A 15,097-nucleotide genomic window follows, 5' to 3' on the forward strand; every position below is an offset into this window, starting at 1 on the left:
TGTCTGTCTTTTCAGATGAGAAAATCTAGTATTAACAAACATGATGATTGTTGCAGCTAATGAGACCTGACAAATTTTGGTATTCGTGTGATCTTACCTTGCAAAATGAATGTTACAGAAAAACAGTGGTCATTTTCAAATTCAAACTTTTTTTAAGAAAAAGAATAAAGCTTTGATATATAAAAGATAGCTTGTCTTACAAAAAATATCGCCTTACTTTTAAAATAAATTTATAATGCAGCCTTTTCAAGTTTTTTTTTTCTTCCTCCCCGTTTTTTATCTGGTCTCGATAGTTCGAGGTTTTTTTTGTTCTTAATATGACATTAAGTTGGGTTCTCTCTGAAGCTAATAGATGTTTATGTGTAATGTCAGCATTAAATATTAATTTCTTATGATAACTCAATCCTTGTGAGTTCCTCTATTTCTCAGTTGTTGACGCTGATTATGTGCTGAGAGTGCATCATGTAGTGCCTGTATAATTCATATCACAAAATACTTTGAAAAGTGTTTTTTCATAAATGTAGTAAGAGTTTTTTTAAAGAACTGGATTAATTCATAGAACATGATAATATGGGGTTCAGTACTGTGTTGGGTGCAGCATTGATCGATGGGTGATAAATACATATTTCTTATTGAATTAGTTTGCTTAAGGAGATGTTCTTCAGTCTGAGATTTCACGTATTCTTTTTTCCATTCACTTTTTCATAATTCAGTCTGCTACCCAACTACCATCAACTTGGCTGATGTGTTAGGAAATTTCATTCTTACCTTGCAGAATTCTCTGCAATCCGTATATGAGGAGAACAGTTTTAAGTGTTTGCTAAACTCTGTATGGTTTATTTTGTAACTCAGGCACTTACGCTTATGCTCATCCAATGCAATATTTTTGGAATTTTCTGGAGATAGAATACTTACAATAGAAAGTCCAGTAATGCTTAGTAACCATAGAAATACTAAGGTCATCTGCTTTCAGTTAGGATAATGGCTGCCATGTTTCTTTTCCTGCAAGTGTAACATCATCTTAATTGAACAACAATTCACTGCTTTGGTGAAAAGACTAATTTCCAAGACTTTTCAGGGCTAGGGCTTAAAGTGTCACAGGATGGGAATTATCACAGACACCCGGATTAAGTCGCCAACAAAATTTTGAGAGTATGTCTTTCTCCCCAGATTAAAACGCAAATGGTCCAACTAACTGATGGGGTCATATAGACAATGCTTTTGAGATCAGTAATTTTGTCCTTTATACATCTGGTCAGCCATGGTAGTTAATGCAGTCCCTTTCAAATTAGTCTTGAACTCTTCTAACAGGAATGCTGATGCAGCAAGTATTGTCTTTGCCTCTCTACGGAATATTGTCAGTTTCAAAGGTTTTGAAGCCCCTGATGAGTTCTGTGGTGCCACAGATATATTACTGACCTTTTTATTGTCCTTGATGTCCTTGATTTATTCAGATAGTAAATGTCAGAGTTTATAAATGTAAAATGATATTGATGTTTCTAAAATAGGGGAAGTCGCAGTAATTGTATTAGGTGTTCTTAATGGGCAATAATGCTAAAAAAGTAAAAGGTAAACTTATTAGAGAAATTCAGTTTAAACAAAGTTCAATAGCTGCTAGAAATAATCATACCATTTCTTACTCCAAGACTGCATAAGTTGGCTAGTTACCTAATCCCTTATAAACCTATTGTCATAAACAACAAATCTAAATGGAAACCTGTATTTCATGTACTCTATTCAGATCTCTTCCCATATAATTCAAAATTCCTCATAAATAGCAAAAATTTTCAAAATGTGGCATATATTCATTTTAAGACACAGAGATGAAACATGCAAAGAGGAAATGTTGTACTAGTAAATCTCTCTATTGAGATAATTTTTCAAGTTTTGTGTTTCTATTATAAATAATTTTATTACATTCCATTGAATATGTTTTATTTTGTCCTGACTTAAATATACGGAATATTAAAAATATCGTTAATATTAAAAAAAAAAAAAAAAAAAAAAAAGAGGGGAAAGTTTTATGTCCACAAAAGAAAAGAATGATCATTTATTAAATAAGATGGAAAGGAATACATGCCATTAACACTAGTATTAGAGCTTAGAACAAAATAATTTATTTAAAGCAGAATCTCTGTAGGTAAAAAACACAACAAACCAACCAAACAAAAAACCAAACCAAAATCAAAACAAAACAAAAAACCAGCTATAACAGTGAGAAGTAAGTTCTACTCAATGGAAAGAAATAAGTATTGAGAAGACATATCTCTACTTTTCTTGAAAGTGTTCATTAGGGGTCATGATAAGAATGCTTTTAATGAAATAGCATAGACTAGTACATAACAGGGGTCCAAAATGTATTTACTGTGTCTTTTAATTTTTTCAGTTACAAGGTTTTTAGAACTTTGCCTGTATTTTATTTTTAATTTAAAATGTTATCATTAGGACAAATTTCCTTTTCTTTTCTCTGTTTCTGGAAAATATCTCATTTTTCTTGACTTATGCAACAGCCTGGTGAATGAATTCCAGCAAAGCAGACACAGATGTGTTTCAACTGCAATGCATTTTCACTTAGAGCATTCTTCATGCCTCTGCAAAACAGGTTTAATAGAAACTAAGTGAAAGATGTATTGCTTAACTAGCAATTGGAAACACAGGTGACATCGATGTAAACTTGTTCTCTATTACATCAGATGAAAGATTTTGTATATTAAAGACAAAACCCAGAACTATGTGGCTAGTGTTTGAATTTAAAAGTTATACATTGTTAGGTCAATTCATATAACCTTTGGGATAGATTTCAGTCATAAACTCTTGGTTAAATTCAAAATTGGATTTTTTTTCTTTTTTTTGATGGAAAAAAGTCCATGTATTTAAATGTATAAGTGTCTCTGCACAGCATGAAAACACTACATTCAACAGCTGTATTCTTTGACAACAACTCTTTTTTATGGTAGCAGAAACATTTCCTTTGAAATAACTGTTTCTAGGAAGTTTTTATTTTAAGTGAAAAAAATGCCCAAAAGAATCTTTAAATGCTGCCCTACTGGATTTTCAGACAAACTGGGTATAATGGATGCAGAAAAAAATTTCAATAGAAAAAAAATTTGGTTCATAATCTCTGTCTAATATTTATTTTGTGTTACTATTTTATCAGAATGCTCTCAACCTGTGAGACAGCAGTTTTGAAATCCTGCATTCATAGCAGGAGGGTGCAATTATAACTACAGGCAGAGGAATAAAGCCATATAAGATAAACTGCAAAGCATTTACCTTAATTTCAAAAAGAATATGCAAGCTGATTTGGTCAATTCTTAGCTTATAATGAATTTTATAAGTAGAACTTTCAGAAAATATATTATTATCTAAGGTTTAGATAGATTTCAGACTGAATTTGTGCATCATGGAATCTGAAACCTTCAACGGGAGCATGTGATTTTGAAAAGTACATGCTGGGAAAGAACTCTCCAGAACAGTTTATCTCATGGAGAAATAGGGACATGAACATGCAGCTCAATATAGGATGCATACTGAGCTGAAGAATGAGGGCATAAAAGCACCTACTTGGCTTAAAATGGAAGAAGCCACACTCAAGAGTGAACCCTAAGCGTTTATAAACACTTGTTCTCCCTCTTGCTCATTTTCTGTGAATTTGCAAGAAAATTTTCAATAGTCTCTCTTCTAAGAAATATGAGTATATTTCTAGGTTATCAGCAAAAGTATTTGTTGCCCAGCTTGCTGATATATCACATTATTTATTATTTATTATTTATTATTTATTATTTATTATTTATTATTTATTATTTATTATTTATTATTTATTATTTATTATTTATTATTATTTATTATTTATTATTTATTATTTATTAATGCTCAAGTCTGTAATGAGGTAGTGAGATGGTAGGATTTAAATACACAGACATGCCATCTTCATGATGCATTTCTAATGCTGTGTTGTATAGAGAACATAAGGACCTGGGCACCTTGTGTTAACTAGAGAATCACAGTTATTATTGGTCCATCTTTAGATAGCTTACCAAATTCAGTGAGTTTCATTAAAGAAAATGCTTCATATCTTCTATTGGAAAACACCTAATGCACTGGAAAGCACCTTAAACATCTAATACATATCATCAAACAACAGAGATAAAACCAGCAATTTAAATTAACTCTGCATCTCAGTAAAAAGCTTAGTCTTTAAGATTTGGATCAAGAAAATACTATTCTTGAATGTGCAGGCTAGTACTTTGCTAAGGTTAGAGAAAGTTTTTAGTTCTTCTTAGGTTCAGCTGAAGGATGAACTTCAAAAACCAACCCCAAAAGCAAGAAAATAATTAATATGAAGTTTCCACATTGTATTACATATTGCATTAGAACATATTGTGGGCTCTGTTCTAGATGTTTTTCAATAACGAAAGCAAGATAAATTCTTGCCAGCTAAGCATAATCCACATAAGAAGGATGCAGAACTTTAACATATCCAATAAATAACATAACCTTTGAAAGAGCCTTTTTAGGTAGAAGATCACCTTTTGCTTGCCTTTGAGAAATAATCCATGGTAATCACTCAGTTTTGTCACTGGAGACTTTTTGTAAGTAATTATTATCCTTGTTCTCTGTTTAACCCAGAAGAGTTTAATTTCTTCCATTTCTAGATTGCATACATTTATCTGTAGTTGCACCATATTATGATGCACTGACTGTTTAGGACTGACTGTCATGGCCTGCTATTGATAGCACAAAGGTGTTGCCAAAATATGTCAGGTTATCTTGTTTAAATGGATAGAAATGTTTTCTTCAGAGCTGGTGTCTCTCAAGAGATAAGAAGAAATTAATGAAATGTAATGTCTTCCGCAGATGAAAAAATTCCCAGTAGCATATACCACATCAGTGTCTGTCAGCCTATTCCCAGGAATACTCCAAATAATTTTGAGTGTCTTTCAAAAACAGGAGATAATTCACAAAAGCTTATTGTAAAAGTGAGGTAAGCATGCTGATTGCAGAGATTGGTGATTCTAAAATAGTCTGATTAACTGCTGTAAGGACACTTCTGCATGACGAGTCTATACTGAGTAACTTGTGTCCAATAAATTCATATTCTTGCTTTTTGTGTAGTAGCTCACACAGGCAGGCAAGCTGTCAGTGTCAACTGATTTGCTTGGTACTCAGCTTTTTCTGTAGATATATTAGCCCAAAAGAAGGGTCATTTTGCTTATGGCTTTTGTCAGGTTTATTTTGGTGTGGGACGGTGTATTTCAGGCTTTTTGGGTTTAGTTTTTTGATTGGGTGAGTGTGTTTGTGGTTGTATGTGTTTTTTTTGTTGTTATTGTTTTTCTTTTGGGGGGGGCGTTCTTTTTTTTTTGATTGATTTGGTTTTTCATTAGGACTTTTCATTCAAATTCATTGGAATTATAACAAGACTAGAATTTTTTTACTGTGTTTGATGTTAGTCTTATGAGATAGTAGGAGTTGATCAAATGTGTCGTAACAAACCATTTGTACTACTCTCAGGGAAACTTGACACAAATTATATAAGTCTCCCTGTGGCACTAAACAGCATTTTACATGGTTGAAATACTGCAGATGGTGCTCAAGAAGGAGGGGGAAAAAAAGCTTAAACAAACTGTATAATATTATGAATGAAGAAAAATGCAAGTTGATGGTGTTTTTTGTCTTATTTTTGTCTGTTTAGACAAGAGATCTATACTAAAGGACCACTTTATGTATAATCTTTTAAAAAGTGACCTATAAAGTAATTATGGAAAAGGAAAATAAGATTATGCATCATCTTGACAGAAAAAGAAATGGAAAGAAAACTGTAGAATATATTAAAACATATGTTTCAAATGTAATTTGAGGATCTTTCTTATCAATATTAAGAAGCAAAAAGGAGCTTGGAGTACATAGATTGCAAAGAGTCAAGTGTTTAAAAACATAAGTCTTAAAAGATGAAATTTGAACAATGACTGACGTAATTATTGATGGTATAGTCTTTCTGAATTCCATAATGTACTTTACTAAATTTATTTTATTAGTTTTTCCTGTGCTGTAGTCTTTGCTATTTTCACACATCACAGCACTGTCATGCCATATATATTTTCCCTCTGACTATACCTGCAGAATTCCTCCTTTCCCTTGGAAGGCAAAATGTACCATCAACTCCAAGGGCACTGATAATGCTACTCCCATTAATCAACTACTAAGGAACTCCCATGGGAACGCATTCCACATCCAGTCCAAAAGGCTGTAATTAAAAGTCCCCTCCAGGACAGCTGACCACCTTTGAGACAATGTTACAGGATGTTAACCTCCCACATCTCCTTACCCATCAGGATGAGCCTTACTTAATGGTGTTTGTGACTAGTGGCTCCTTAACTAAAGGTGTATAATTTGCTGTGATTAGTATGACTTGAATTGTCCCCTGACTGTCCTAGTTAGTATTATTTTCCTGGCTATATACTTACTGTTGTATAACTATGGTATTTTATTGTCTCAGCTTCTCTTCAGGTAAAGTAGTAAAAATGCCCTTCACATTCTGCTTACTTGGTTATTAATAGGGAAAGGTCAAAAATGTTGTAACTACATGTATCTCATATAGAAAGATGTCAAAAATATAGTCTTTTTTTATGAATTCTCATATCCTAACTTGCTCCTACAGTTTTGCATTCATAATGGAAAGAAGTTAAGTTTTTCTTAGTTTGTTGATGCTTAGGGAAGTTTTCTTTCAATTTGAGGTTAAGTTTTTTTGTTATTTCATAACAATAACTAATTGAGCTGCTCAGGATGGTGTGATACTGATAACTATTTTCTCAAATTGTATATAGTTGTAGTTTAAATCTAATGATAATGCCCAGGCAATTGCAGTCTATGTGGTTGGACCTTTCAGGCTTTTTTTCCTACTTTTCCATTCAACTCAATTCTGTTCATTCTTGTGGTGAGTATTAGTCTTACTCAGCACTGTCCCATGTCTACTATGTCTGCTCTGAATACTTGCTACATATGTGTTTTACTGTGCTATAACATAGATGTTTGTTTAGAGTTGTTTCTGCAAACTTTCATTAACATAATATAATTAGCATAATATAGTATCGCAGTGTATGGGTTAATCTAGTGTAGTGTGGTGTGTCATGGTGCAGTGTGGCATAGCCTGATATAATATAATGTAACAGTGCAGACTCAAACATCTGAATTTTTTAAGCATTGACTGAAAGTTATACAATTTTATTAATCTTATTACTGGATTATGTTGCCTTCTCTCTAAAGGACAGTAGTATTCTTCAAACAGAAGTTAATACTCTATTTCTTAGATATGCAATATAGATTGCATATAGATTAGACCAGCATTACAAAGCTTCACCCAATAATGATTACCCAAGGAAGAAAAAAAAATCCTAATATATTATAAAACAGTTATTGTTATATTCCACCGTGAAATTTCTGAAGCAGTGAAATTGATGCAGCAGGGAAACACATCGAATGATCTGGTACTTATCCACAGAAACTTGAAAATTAGCAAGACCAATGTATAAATCTACAACTAATAGATGTCTTTCATGTTGCCTTTGATGTTGTTTGCTTTTGCTGTTGTTACCACCCAAAATTAAGATCAGAAAGCTGCTCTGATAAGATCCTCATCACTAAATCATGCTGTCTTCATTGATTCAGGCTTCACTGAAAGGCATATTTCTTAGGTGGATAATGCTGGGTTTATCTCAGTGTCACATTAAACTGTACACGGTTCCAATGAACAGTCACCTATATTTCTCCAAAATCTTCTTCCCTGTGTTTTAATTCTGCATGACAATGGCATCACTCTCCAAAGTAACCCTCCTGCATGTTCTTACTGTCCCCTTCCTGCAATGCTGACAAATCATTACTGAAATGTGTTGATAACAATCCAGCTCCATAAATGCCTACAATGCTGCTCCACAAGACACAAAATAAACCTCCAAACATAAGCACAGTCTTTGTGAGAGGTTCATTAATTGTTCTTCAAAAAGTCTGTTTACTTTTGTGAACTGAAAATTATCTCTCTCATAAAACCAAAAATTTCTGCCTTTTCCCCTTCTTATATCAGCTTTGTTTTCCTGCTAGGAAATAAAACATTGAAAGGCTTTTGCTTGAGGAAGAGAAATATTGTATAATATCTCCCTGAAGACATATTCCTGGATAATTTGTGAAGAGGACTCCAGCTTTTCTTTTTCTTTGCATTTAAAGATATTTTTTAAAATTAGGCAAATTTTTTTTTTTTTTTTTATTAATAGAATGTACTGTTTAAATCCTAGATAACTGTGAGAATGCATACTCACAATCTTTATTTATTCTTTTTATTTTTCCATGTACCTAACTTTTTCAAAGAATAAGTAAACTTTTTAAAACCTATGATTGGCTGGAGTCTATGTTTGTGAATGGATATGATCTGTTTATGTCATTGTCCTTTAAGTATTTATGTTGACGTAGGGCAATTTTAAAGACATGCATTTTAATCTTATTCTATGGCTGAAATTATTTAAAAAAAATATTATAAAATTTAAAACTTATTTAATGTATGTATTATTCAGTGAGATAGCATAATAATGCATGCAGTAAAATAATTAAAAGGGGTAATACTTGAGCACTCATCAAAATATAGAAAATGAATTTAGAGATTTTCTATTTTTCTAGTAACTATACAGTAATTGCTTTAGCCCTTATGAATTTCTTACAAATAATAGGGCAAAAGTTAAAGAATTTTGTGTGATTTCATAGACTATTAAATGTGAAACATAGAGTATTAAATATGCAGCAGAATTCCATGTTCTTTCTCCCAAAATGGAAAACTGTATTTTTAAGATATGGTTGACAAACAAGCTTTGAGTTTGCCCTTTGAGAATATCACATGATTCCTTATTAAACCCAGTGGAGAGAGCTGTGTTTCACAGCAGTCCCAGATAAGCCTGTGGCTTTGTAAATCTTTTACATAGTTTATTATAAATGCTTAATAGCCTCTGGATAAGCCCTGACTTAACTTATTTGGCTGCATGTTTTTGTTTACTGCATTTCTATGTGCAGAGATCAGTAAGCTTTATTATTTTGTACTGTAAATAAACATTATAATCAGGTATAATCACCAGAAGCAAAATGTTACTAATGTTTGCTTTATTGAGAGATCTGTTGTAGAAATGATTTTGTTTAAAACTCTTCTTTTTAAATGCTCTTTTTGTTTCTCTTTGGTCATTTGCCTCAGTAGAAAATATGAAAAATATTTGTTTATTTTATTTTTTTATATAAGCTTCAGGAAATTTATTCATTTTTACAATACTCTCCAGAAGGATAGAATATTTTCTAATATTCTTCAAAGAAAAAATAGTGTGAATAGCTAGCTTGTCCTTAAAATGACAGATAAACATTGTTGACTGCATTCTGTTGCATAAAATAATGAAATAAATAATATATTTCTCAAAGTATAACTCTGTACTACAAATATCCTGAGGCAGAGGAACAAATATTTCTATTTCATGCACAAATTTTCATATAGACTGCAAATTTGTTTAGGGTATATCATCATTGCACAACTTCATAAGTCACTGCAAACTGTTTTCTGAGACCTTCCTTCAGAATCAGTGTATAAATTCATAGTACAAATCAGCATTTGGTCCTTTGCACTACTATTCTCCAAAAGACCAATAATATATAGTGCAAAATGCTTCCAGAAAATACAATTCTAGTGAATTTATGACTTGTGCAGTTGAATGAAGTATGAAAGAGGAGATTGCTTCAAGCTTTGTCAAATATTGTCTGCCTTTCTGGACTCCTTCCAACTTACTTTCCACTAAAGCTTTGGTTTTTCAAATATTTACTCACTCTCAAAACTATAATTTTCAGGTTATTGGCATCTCAGAAAAATGCCATTCCAACAATTATTAGTTAGCCTTTGGTAAGAAGTATTTTACTGACTGCCTGGAAGCTGAGAAATGGCCATGGAAACTGGACATGTCTAGTTTGTCCTGGATTAGTTTGCAGTGTAGAAGTGTCTGGTGCATCCTCATTAGGACAATAATAATTATATTTCTAAGACCTTAGACAGTACTGGAATATGAGTGTTGGTACAAGGAACTAAAAAGGACAAACTACACTTTTTCTTCTTTGTTTCTCCCCTGAAAAATGACAATATCCACTGTCATGAAAATCATTAATATAAAGCCTTTTGTTTTTAGAAACCCACACATTATGTTTGTAAAGTTAAAAAACTGATGTGGAACTGAAAGAAACTTCTCTTTTGGACTACTTTAACTATTCTTATATGTATTCTGAGGTTGTTTTTTCTTAATATGGCAATTCATTAAAATTAAAGATCATGATGCTGATAAACTCGGGGCATTTTGTTTGTAGAAAGTTTGTACTTTGATATATTTTTGATATAATCTTTTATATACTTTTTCTCTGATTTTTTCTTTTTCCCAAAGAGATAATGGAATTATACAAATAATGTATAATGTATACAATACATGTGAATCATGTAACTTTTGCAATTGTGCATAAAACTACTTTTTAAGCTTATATTTTGTGAAAATACAGGGGATTTTGTCTCCAGTTTTCTGAATTGTAAACAAAATATGACAGCATAGTGGAAATCAAGAGTGAATAAACTCCTCCTTTTTTTGACCTGCCTTAGGTCTCTGTGCAGTGCAGCATTTCCCTATATGGACTTAGAAGTTTAATATGTGTTAACAGCAGTGTCTTCTCTCTGCTCTCGTTTGGACTCTAGACATCCCCAAAAGGGGATAATGTGAACAGGTGGATTTACAGGTGTTCCTTTTCTGGGCAGTAAAACACATCTAGCAGAACCTCTTATGGCTTACAGAGGACAAACTGTGATTTCAGTCATTAAGGTCACCCCTCAGACAATTGTTTTTTGAAGAATTGACCAAGGTTACTTCTCAGAGTTGACATCTTGTACAGTATACAAACATCAATCAAGAGTAACTTTTATCTGCCTCATATTCATGATAAAAGGCTTTGCAGTTTGACCTTCACAAGACACAAATGTTCTAACCAAATTCCATAATATAAAAGTCACCTTTGAAGAAAGAAAGTGGACAAACAGAATAACAAGAATTTGTTTAATCATGTGTCCTACAGGGAGCTCACTCATCATGTTTGTTCTTATAAACAAAGTGCTTTGGCAATAAAAGTTTATTTTCATATTAGTAAAAACATGAAAAATGAACTTTGAAATTAATTAACTGTTTATTTATTCATTTTTCTATTCTAGAATTAGCCTGCAGGCTAACAAAATGTTAGCTTGCCTAAAGGATGCTCATTTAAATTAATAGTGAAAATTTTTCTGACAGCTGGTAATTTGCTTATTTACAGCTTCCATATTAAATTTTCAAATATAGTAGGTACAAATTAATAACCTTCAGCTGAGGGGCCCTTGTTTGCTTTTTATTATTCCAGTTGCAGAGAGGTGAAACTTCCTTTTGCTTTTTCTGTTTCCAGCACTCATCTCGTGATATCCCATCCTGTTTTCTTCCTTTTATATAATGGTCAGATATGTTGCTGTAAAGAGGAAATAATTATAGGCCAGTCGTATGCATTACTTAATTGTGCATTGAAGCTATTGTACACTGGATTCCCTTTATTTTCTTCCCAAGAGTGATTTTTCATGCAACTTTCATAAAGCAAAAGTAGGTGATTGGGTTATTGCAAACAGCTAAAAGCACACACAAACATGAAAAGGGTTCATAGGTCCTGGAGTCACAAAGAAAGCTGTAATTTCTGGATGTCATTTAGGTTTTCAATTTTAAGGTAATCTTTTTTAATATTATCTACATTTTCTATAATTTTCTAAATTAAATTACTGTATCTATCATACCTGGGGTAATTGTTCAACTGGCCTGCCCACATACTGCTCTTTCCTAAGGGAAACACAAAATCAGTGCTCTTGCAGTCTTCACTATCTCCTGATCATTCTGAAATGCAACTGCTCAGTTAAAACCCTACCCTTTAATAAATTTAAATCCTCACAAATAGCTGGAATCATCCCATTGGCACACACACATGACCAGGAAAAGCAAAAGATGGGAAAGTTGTCATTTGTAACATGTAAGCTGAGTAAGGTAAGGAGCAACAGAAACAGTGAAATGGTGACAGGATGTAGCAAAATCCTGAAGATTCAAGGAAGAGATTGCTATGTTTGGTGACATTGCCTTTTCAGCACTATTTTTATTTTTACAGCTGTGATTTACGTAAAATACATTCATCCATGCAAATGTAATGACGTCTACATTACATATACTTTTAATGATCCTCATTTAGCTCTTAAATTTAACCCACTCACTGAACACATTGTGGAACTTATTGACTGTGTTTGTATATAGGACAATTCATGTTTGTCTGGAAAGCAATTTTGAAAAATAATAAAAAAAAAAACCAAACCATTTTTTCCCAGGGCAATTGAGGCACTTTATTCCAAACCTATTAAAAGTGATAGAAGATGCAGCAATTAATTTTGTTATACCCTTTTATTAATGTGATACATATTATTGGAGAAATGTTAAATCCTTTTTAAAATTATAAAATTAAAATTTTTAAAATTATAAATGGGAAAATTGTTAGTCTACAAAAGCCAATGGAGTTAGTGACACTTAGAAGACAGGAAAACATAACCAAAATGAAGAGACCAGCAAGGATATATGGTATTTCTTTTCCTACAAAATAACTTGAGGATATGCTGAGTTTGAGAGTTTAACTATTCAGTTTAGTATTGAGAAAATTGACAGTAAAAACATTAAATTATTTGATAATGTTTTTCCAGGGTACTTCTTAGAATATTTTATCTTGAAAGTATATATTTTCTTCATTTTAAAAAAAACATATATATATATATAATAGAATGTTAAAATAGGTTGATTGGAAAGCACCTGAAAGATCATCCAATTCCCCCCTATAGCACAGATCTTTCAACTAAAGCAGTTTACCCAGAGCCTCATCTAGACTGGCCATTACCATCTCCATGAATGGGAGCTCACAACCTCTGTGGGAAATCTGTTCCAGTGCCTCACCATACTCACAGTAAAGAATTTCCTTCTAATATCAACTCTGAACTTCACCTTGGGTCCAGTCCCCTCTGTTCTATCACTACAAGACCTTATGAAACATGCCTCTTATGGGTCTTCCACAACATAACATAAAGTGTTAAGGAACACTGTGGTGGGAAGCAAAAATTTTCCTATCTGTTCCTATCTGCTATTGGGAAAAAAAAACCAAAACTCTTCTTGGGTTCTGCCCACATCAGTTGTATGTAAAAGTACCTACTTCAGTCTTGATCTAAACTTTCTTATTAGTCACACCATTTTACATGCTCCTTTACTCCCAAAATCTATATTTGTAAGGGAAAAGTTGACTACATTATTGTCATTATTATTATTACTGTTACTATTATTATTATTGTTATTATTATTATTATTATTATTATTATTATTATTATTACATGTGTATAGTTGAATGAAATTTCCTGTGGTAATGGGAATGTTGTATATTTTATTTGTGTTTTGGGTAAAAAACCTGAAACTCTTGGTATGTGATTTTAAGAACGCTTAGATCTTCACATGGCAAACAGAAAAGTCCATCCTCTTTATTTTTTAATTTTGTCTTAACATCCCTATTGATTACATTAAAGATCAAGAGCTGTTTTACTGGAAAAGAAACATGCACTTAAAAAAATCCCAGTCTCCATCTTTTATGCTAGATTTCCCAAATTATTAAATATTCTTACACTGTTACATGTTCTCCATTTCCAAAGTCTGAAAGGCAATAGTAGTTACCTGTATTTCAGTTTGAATTAATTTTTGGCTAGAACATAATATTATATGAGATATTAAGAGGAAATTAATGAGGTATTCAAGTAAAAAATAATTTTCAGTTTACTCCAAAAATCTAAATGGGGTGCGGAGAACATTGCAGAGGTCTGCATAATAAAAAATGAGGCTGAAATAAATAGTTTATGCACTTCTGCTCAAAGTACACAATTGTTTGGGCTTTTGAAATGTGCTGGGTCTATACAAAACAACAAACTATATTATATAAAAGCACTGCAAGATACATTTTGGGCCTTGGATTACAACTGCACATAGAAATTACAGTGTTTGGAGGTAAGTTTCTGTAGCTCATCAAAAGGAGATGAGTTTGCTTGGAGCATGAATGTTCAGTTTTTTCATAGAATGTTTTCCACCCATTCTTCCTTAAAGATTTAGCTCAGTAATTGATTTTTCTTCCTGTTACACAAAATGTAATCTGGTGTCTCATAATGATGTGAAAATCAAAATAAATATTCAAATCACTCCAATGAAAGCACAAAACCAGGCTGTTTAACTAATTTCAAGGCTTTTCTTTAATTTAAATAGTTGTGTATATATTGTTTCCAATGTTATGCAAAAAAAGCAATAATGGTCCCTATTGTAATAATAATATAAGAACAAAAGATTATTCAGTGCTGCTAAGGGATTATTCTTTATGCACAGTTCACACAATTTAGTGGCAGGATTTCCTATCAGAAGGAAAAAAAAGGTTTGATTTCAGCATTCCAAACATAATTCATATCAGTGAATTTTCTAGATGAATGCCCTATACAACCAGTTTAAAGTAGGTCTTCTCTGCTTGGCTCTATCTATTGTATCAATCAGGTGGAAGGGGCATGAAACTCACAGATTTGTTTGCAGGATGTTTTCTCTTTTTTCATATACTCCCTATTTTTTTCTCTATTTGTTCAAAATATTTGTTCAAAAGTTACTTTTCTCATAAAGAATTCCGTCTTTTATTTTTATTTAATATTCAGCTGCTGGTTTGAGTTAGATTTGCAGAGAATTTTTGGGGTTTTGGGGTTTTTGTGCGTGGGGTTTTTGCGCATGGGGTTTTTGCAGTTGTTTTTCTTTGGAGCAGTTGTTTGGTTGGTTGGTTTTGCTTTGGTTTTTTGGTTGGGTTTTTTCTGTGTTGGAGTGTTTTGTTTGTTTGGATTTTTAAAAGTCTTTGTCAGGGAAAAGGATTTGTTTTGCTGCTGACATTTACATTTTTTCTTTTCTTTTTTTTTTTTTTTTTTTTTGGTTTTTTGTTTTGT

Source organism: Oenanthe melanoleuca, chromosome Z, assembly GCF_029582105.1.
Source record: "Oenanthe melanoleuca isolate GR-GAL-2019-014 chromosome Z, OMel1.0, whole genome shotgun sequence".
Classification (NCBI taxonomy): Eukaryota; Metazoa; Chordata; class Aves; order Passeriformes; family Muscicapidae; genus Oenanthe; species Oenanthe melanoleuca.